This window comes from Anas platyrhynchos, chromosome 1, assembly GCF_047663525.1.
Source record: "Anas platyrhynchos isolate ZD024472 breed Pekin duck chromosome 1, IASCAAS_PekinDuck_T2T, whole genome shotgun sequence".
NCBI lineage: Eukaryota > Metazoa > Chordata > Aves > Anseriformes > Anatidae > Anas > Anas platyrhynchos.
In genome coordinates this window covers 33404160-33411293 of record NC_092587.1, presented here as the reverse complement: position 1 = coordinate 33411293, position 7134 = coordinate 33404160, and the positions used below count along the sequence as shown (strand labels likewise).

General features: G+C 32.5%; 1 long non-coding RNA gene across 1 annotated transcript; it reads left to right on the top strand.

The window, feature by feature from the left end:
• The first annotated feature begins 263 nt into the window (after positions 1 to 263).
• LOC119715521 (uncharacterized) lies at positions 264 to 6093 on the top strand. The gene is made up of 3 exons (XR_005262623.2): positions 264 to 338; positions 4250 to 4333; positions 4649 to 6093. It is a non-coding gene; the product is annotated as an uncharacterized lncRNA (long non-coding RNA).
• Positions 6094 to 7134: the final 1041 nt, after the last annotated feature.

The window sequence follows — 7134 nt, the reverse complement described above, 5'->3', positions numbered from 1 at the left end:
TTTTCTAAAGAAGTAAATCCACTACCTAGAAGCACTTTATACATAGCAGGATTTCTAATAAAATTTATACATTTCCTTTGGGCTCATTCAAGCTTAGGTTTTTGTTTGAGTATAGCATTCTATCATTATGAATTTAAACAAATGTAACAGGTAACAGAATAAGGGTGGCAAAGATTTTTGTCTGGTTAATGATTCCTGGTAGTTAGGAAAAGGTTAATTCAAAATCTAGGAATTAACAAAGTACATTGTGCTATGTGATCAAATGAAAAACTGGATCTTTAATTCTGAAGCTCCCTTCCTCACCAGAACACAAAAAACCTTCTTCTTGTTACAAGACAGTAAGTTTCTTGTTATTATTACCCATTCACCTGAAGAAAAGGAAAGCTCACCTCCCAGTTCTGACTTGGTTTTTATACTATGACATTTACATTTGATTTTAGCTTTCAGTGTCAATTATTGAGCCTTGTAAGAGTGAGATACTTTCAACAAGATACTTTTTTTTATCCTTATTTTGACAGGATTGTTCAATAAGCATACATATTAAACCTTTTGACTTGCAAGCAGCACTTAGGAAAAATAAATTAATCTGAACAGATGTTGGAAACAGATTTTTGTATTACAAACCGGACACTTTGGTATAGAACCATGTCTTGGAATTAAAAATCAAATGAATTTCCACCTAATGGAAGCCTCTTTTAGAAATTATGTCTAATATAAATAAATATTGGTGAAATTTAAATGGTACTCAACTGGTACTCTTCATTTTAGTTAGAGATGGGTTGAAAAGGTGATCAGAGAGGAAGAACCACATTATTATATTATATCACTAAGATTAGGCACCAACGTAAACTGGAGATCTAGATTCACAATTAACTGTTTGAAATTTCTGTACTTTTCTTATAGCATTTCAGACTTGGACTTCGGAAACTTAATTGTTAGACTGACTTCTAAGTCACAGCATCAAAGATACAGTTGAGATAAGGTTTCCATCACTGTGACTAGTGTAATTGCCACTCATGTGTGACCAAACTCACAAGAGTTTCCTCACATGTACTTCAAAACTTAGATATAAAATGACTCTTGAATTCCTATATTGAACCTGAACAGTTAAAAGTTACAAAGGCTGAGCTCTGACATGCCTCATCTCAGAATATCAGACAACTCTATACTGTAACTAATCTGTTATTTTAAAATCCAGTTTTCCAGAGCTGAGTTTCACCTTAGAAAATGGGGGCATGGTATTGATCTGATCCCCTGTGATCACCAGTGGAACACAAAAAAATCACTGGACAGATTTAAAAGGCCTTGATAGTGAGGAGTTCAATGTTTAGTCCTCAGGTACCAAGTGTACTTGATTTAGCACATTGAGGGCTAATCAGTCTGACACTTTCTCCTACCTCTTTTCTCCCACTATAAAGATAAAACAAAGTATTACCTGCAGGAATGGTTACACTCTTCAAAGCACAAGAGAATGACTGTTTCTCATGGATATTTTTTTTTCCTTCTCTGAAATAGGGAGCAGTACTTGGACTTCATTATTCATTATTCAAACAAAAAAAAAAATTAGTCCTGAGAACACCCATCATGGAGATCACTGACCACAACACTGCACACTGTGATCTCTTCCTTTTCAATTCTGAAAAAAAAAAAAAGGTGGAAAGCTTTGGACCACTACTGGCAATTACCCACAATTACCACAACTACCACTACTTTGAATATAATATTAAAAGATAGTTAAACTAGTTAAATGAAACTCATCCATAATGCTAAAGCAGAAGTGTCCTAGGAAAAAGAATGATATTTTTTTTATTTAATAATGGATATTAGAATACTTTAATTATTTATAGCATTGTTTATTAATTTATTCTTGTGTATATTCTACTCTGAAGACTGTTGCAATTACCTATGTATTTTAATCACAGTGGATTTCAAATGGCAGTATTTATCCTCACAGATGCTGAAAAAAATATATAAATACATTTTAAATGGAAATATAGTTGTGCTCTTTCTTTATGGAATTGACCATTCTTTGAGTTTTACTTTCATCAGCTGATCCATGAATACTTGATTAATTAAATGCATTCAATTGAAAGTTTAACATCTTTTCAGAGGAAAGTGAAAATGAGTATCTTCTTACATGTTGAAGTAAGAAGATACTCATAAGAATGCATACTAAAGATTAAATTTATTATGTAGCCAAATAAACACCAATTGGAGGGTTCAATAAAGATTTTTTTTTTTTTTTTGCTTCAATTTAAGTGTGTTTTTTTTTCACTTTCAAAAATAAAAATAACTCACCCTACCAAAAATAAATCCAAAGCATATTAACATTTGTATGTATCTTTCTGAGTTTATTTAAACTGTGTTCAGTTCTCCCTTGGCAGATTTTCTTTCTCAATAACTGAAGAAAATAAAATGTAATGTTATTACTTTTCAGGAATGAAATGAAACACTTCAAAAACAAGAGATAAAAATGCAAAAGCATTTGCAAAACAAACATTTGCAAAACAAAATCTGGGTCACAGAAGATTTTTGTAAGCAAAAGTGACAGAATAATGAAAGCAATATAACTATAACATTTCCAGTCATAGAAATTAAGATCATATCTAACATTAAGAATATCTACACTGAGAACTTGTGTCCTTTCCTTGTCATGCTGCTGTGTGACCTCTGGGAGTGAGAATTTTCCTTCACGTTTTTTGAAATGTAATGCTGATAAATTGAACTGGTAACAATATTCATCCTCTTCTATGACCTCATTATACCTTATAAGATTTGATGTACCATTTTTTTTTTTGTTTGCTTGTTTTCCATTAGAGCATCTCTGTTTGCTGTCTTTGTGAAAAATCCTACTGTTGCTTAGAAGATAATTGATTTCTTTATGAAAATTTTGAATTTAGCAATTTTCTGATGTATTTTTCTTTTCACTTTTTTCATGTCTAAAGGACTTCCACCTTTAGTAATTCACTAGTTTCTGATTATTTTGTCTGAATTTCTGATTGTTAAGGTTGAAATCACTGGCTGCCCTTTTTTTCCTTTTCCTGTTTGTAACCTCAAAGAAACTGGCCACAATGAAAAAGCTACTGTTCTTAGTTGGACAAAGGCAATTTTGCAACAGTGAAAGTAGCTGCCATGTTTGTTCTCTACCTGTGAACAGAGAAAAGAAATAGATAGCTTAAAAAAGAGATAGCTTAAAAAAAGATAGCTTTAAAAAAAAAAAAAAAAAAAAAAGCAGACTAGAGTGCATAGAGGAAACAGAAACAAACAAGGTGTTAGCTTGGAGAGCTGAAAATAATACGAAATGAATGTGAAAAGCTGAGGACAAAAGGGAAAACTGAAGAATCAAGTAGCAAGGAGCAATAGCAGATTCTGTAGTAACCTGCTTCCCTTGAGAACTAACACAGACATGCCAACACATAGTGCAAATAATGGCAAGTCTAATTCTAGCTTTTGATCATAAAGCTGTTTCAGTGTTACCTCCTGGGATCATCTTCTGTCTTAACATAATTATAGCATTTTATGAAAAGTTTTCTTAACACAAAGCAACATCTAATACCATGTTAATTTATTGAGAAAATTCGCTTTTTCTTTTTCCTATTCAGAAAAGAGGGAGCACCTCAGGTGTTTGCTTATCCAGAATGTGCCTTATTTTAATTTTGTAAGTTTTAGAATGAAAATGCTATATTCTCCTTTTAATAAAGGGAGTCCTCACAGAGGTTTATTTTAATAAGCTTAATCAGACAGAAAAATATGCATTATGGGGTATTTATTGCATAAGGTAATGTTTGTCCAAACAGGTTATAGGAGCATTTTCAGATTTCAGAATTTTCAGTATTACTCTTTTATTTTAACATTGCTACAAATGATCCTAAGAAATAAATGGACTCTGATGCCAATCCTCTGGGTGGAGATACAAAGGGAAAAGCAGCACAGCTTTACTATAAAAAGTGCTGCAAGCTGTATTTAGTGAGACACACTATTAATTGCCTGTATTATGCTGGTGGTATTCTCTGGGGCATTGAAAACTCATATTTACCAATGTGTCCTACTGGAAATAGAGTAAATAGCAAATCTATCCTTTTAGTTGTAAAGAGACTGTAAAGCTTATAAAAAACAAACAAACAAACAAACAAACAAATAAAAATCTTAAAACTCAGTAGATAGAAGCTCATAATGGAGTCCTTCACTCAGAAGATGTTGCTTTGCTAAAATTACAATATTTTTGGGATTTTTTTTTTTTTTTCTAAAGGGGAAAGGACTCTCGTACAACTTTCATGACTTTCATGTCCAGCAGATACTCAGACTGCAACACAGAAATGTGCAGCAGAAACAGGTAATAAACTATAATTTCAGCAGAAATAGTCATGTTAATCACAAGGATGAAATCTGTGTTATACATAAAATAGGAAAACCTGAAAGGATTACTTTGTTCTAAGCCAAGAAAGATCCCAATTTCCATTTGTGTTATGTGTTAAGAAATTGATTCATCCTTATTGTCTGCAAAAGTCTATGTAAGACTGGCCAAAGCTAAAGGTAAGTGAAAATTTCACTTCTGCCATTTACTTTTGAACTCTTAACTTTTTAAACATGATTCTCAAGGGTTTTTTTTTATAATTATTATTATTTTTATTTTTATGTTTTAATGTAGTCATGACAATGGACTTCATGATAGTTCCTACAAGCAAGTTGTCTGAGCAGAAAGATCATCAAAGCAACCTTCAGACACATGGCACATATTAGTCTTCTCTTCCCCAACAATGCCATTCAGCCTAGTGTGCATGTTCATCATGATAAATACGTGTAATCTTGTGGAGTTAGACACCAATGCAACACCTATGTACCAGGACATCTCAGAATATTAAATATTGCTTCAGAAAAAATGTATTTATGCACATGTTGACAGTTCATTTTCAGGTGGGAACTTCTCAGCTGTTCTGCATAGAGCTACTTCAATCTTCAGTCTTCCCACTGTGAAATTTTAGACAACTCATCTGCTGAGCGCTTGCCAGCCCTATTAACATTTATACATTCCATACACATTCTAGTCAGAGCATGTAAGTTGCAGATCTCTCTGGTTTAGAAGCTATTAAGATTCTTGACCCCTTTAGCTATTTAATCCATGGTCCTGAAGCCTTTGCAATCAGCTTACTCTTGAAGAAGAAAGGATAAATCATTATTGTTCAAATATTGTCCTGCATTGTGTCCTTTCGCAGTCCATCAAAGAGCAATTAAGAGCTTCAGTGCATTCATTTATCTCAGAGACACAGGTTATAAGGCATTCTTTTATTGGAAGAAGAGAATAGAATGTTATTTACTCAGTTGCATTTAATTTTGGCTTAATGACTTTAGCTGTAGTTGCTTCTCTGCATAAGAAATAAAAGCCAACTCATGTTTTTCTGTTCTCATATCTTAACATCAACTTTGGTGCATTGTAAAAGGGTACACTAATGCTTTGCCAAAGACACACAGGTAGAAAAACACATGGAATTCTTCTGGAAATTAACGTTAACACAACCTGAAGTGAAAGTTAGCACCCTCCTTTCCCCCCCACCCTTGCCCCTGTAAGGATTTTATGCATCTTCTTAGAATGGCACAGTGATCCATAGCTATCACAGACTTATTTTCCAGGATCCACAAGAGTTAGCATTTTATTAAATTTGTGTGGGATTTTCATCTGTAATAGACAGCTCATGAGTGACTTCAGGCATCCACAGTTCCCAGTAAGTGCAATGAATAGCAGGAATTCAGTATCACTCATGATTAAGATTTGAAGTGTATAAAGGAATTAATTTTAGTCTGTAGCAGAAAGCAAAGGGAACAAAATTAAAGTGGGACAAGTCTTGGGATACTCAGATTAAGCAGCAGAACTCGTAATTACCATCTAAAGAGCCTGTTAGCTTCTTTCCCGTGAATTCTTTGGATTAGGATTTCTTACAGACTGGGTTGCAAATTATTATCATGATACAATTATTATCATAATAATTCTATTATGTAGTGCTGCTTTAAAAAAAAAAAAAAAGTATTATACACTGATTTAAAAAAAAATCACTTGTTTTAAAAACATTAAGGAAAGTTTTGTGTGTGTTTGTTGTTGATGTTGTTGTTGTTTGGCTGTTTGGTTGTTTTTCTTGCACCTGAAAAAATAAATAATGAACTAAGGTATACTAACATTCTTATGTGTATATATATATATTAATATATATATATATATATATAATATATATATATATATATATATATATATATATTGCGATTTCTTTTAAAGCTGTTATCAGTGAGAGACATTTTTCTTCCTGTTTTGTTTTGTTTCCTAGGAGCAAATTATGTTTAGAAAGGTAATTCTTTTGGTAAAACCTGAACCATACTAAAAGAAAGTGATGTCTTCAGACCTTCCATATAGAATAAAAGTCCAAAAATGTAATAATACCAGAAATTTTGAAATGGCATTAGAGCCTATGCTCAGTTCATTTTCATAGGGGACCTGAGTTCATATGCTATGAAAGTTTGTTGAAATTTTCAGCATTTACTTCAACAGGAATAAGACATATATTGTTGATATTGTTTATAGCATATAGTGTGCATCTTGCACTGTTTCTTGTACCTTTTGAGTGTTCTTCTCTAAGAACACTCAAATGAAAAGGTGATCTTTCTTTAAATGATTTGTTTTCAGCTGCTGTCTTCCTGGAGGAAGTCATAAAGTTTCTGTCTGTGATATTATTGTTTTCTATGCAATGAAATGATGTGTTCAGTTTAAGCCATGGTTTATCTAAAAGTTCAATTTATAAATAATTTGTAAAAAAAAAAAAAAGGTTTAGACTTACCAATGTATTTTTATAGTATATGTTAAAAAGCTCTTGGACTGTTAATGTGAGACAGGCAAATTTTTTTGCTCAGAACTTTCAGACCTCTAACATTAAATCACTCTTCCCTGTTGCAATATATTCACAATGTCTCCCATCACTTCATTTTTCAGACAAGGGCTGCAGTTTATAAACAGCGTTTGAATTATGACTTGAGGGGGGGTGTCACAGTTGAAAATCTATTAGCAGCTGCGGGAAGATCAGGTTCAAACTAGAGCTATGCAGAAAACAGGATCTCCATTTTGCTGGAAATTTTGAAATTTGAAATTATTTT